Raw genomic sequence first — 641 nt, 5'->3', positions numbered from 1 at the left:
AGCACACATTGATTAAGCAGCCGGCATAGATCAGGAAGCAAGCTATGTGCTCAGAACCAGTTCTATTTAATTTCACAACTGCCTTACCAGCTCCATGTTATTATCCTCACTTGACTGATGAACTCAAAGATTGGAGTGGCCTTCCCAAGGTTACGTAGCTCGTAGGCGCGTGTGAAGACCCTCCATTCCTTACTATTTCTGTCGAATAGAGAATCAGTCACACTCCCAGGCTTAGGATCAAGTAGTTCGACCAGAATTGATGAGAGCTTTGGTTTCCTCACCTACTCCCATCCCCCAAATAAACACACTGGGTTTGCACGTTCAAACAGGCCTTGTTTCTGGGTTTAGGGTTGAGTCCTTGGTATCTGTACGTCCCAAGCACATGGCTTCCCTGGGTGGCCCACTCCATAGGACAAAGCTTTTAGTAGGCCCCTCCCCTTTGGTTAAGCTGATTAACCTCCTCTAATACTCTAGTCCCCACCTGTGGATTCCTGAAGGGGCCCTGGCTCCCTGTGTGGCTCTCTCACCTATCCTGCCTCCCAGTTACATAAGTGTCTTTGTTCTGCTTGTTTCCGGTCACCACAGGTTTCCACCGTAAAGCTCATATTTTGAGTGGTTGACTAAGAACCTCTAACATCTGA

This window comes from Myotis davidii, unplaced genomic scaffold, assembly GCF_000327345.1.
Source record: "Myotis davidii unplaced genomic scaffold, ASM32734v1 scaffold373, whole genome shotgun sequence".
NCBI lineage: Eukaryota > Metazoa > Chordata > Mammalia > Chiroptera > Vespertilionidae > Myotis > Myotis davidii.
Note: the sequence above shows the minus strand (reverse complement) of the source record.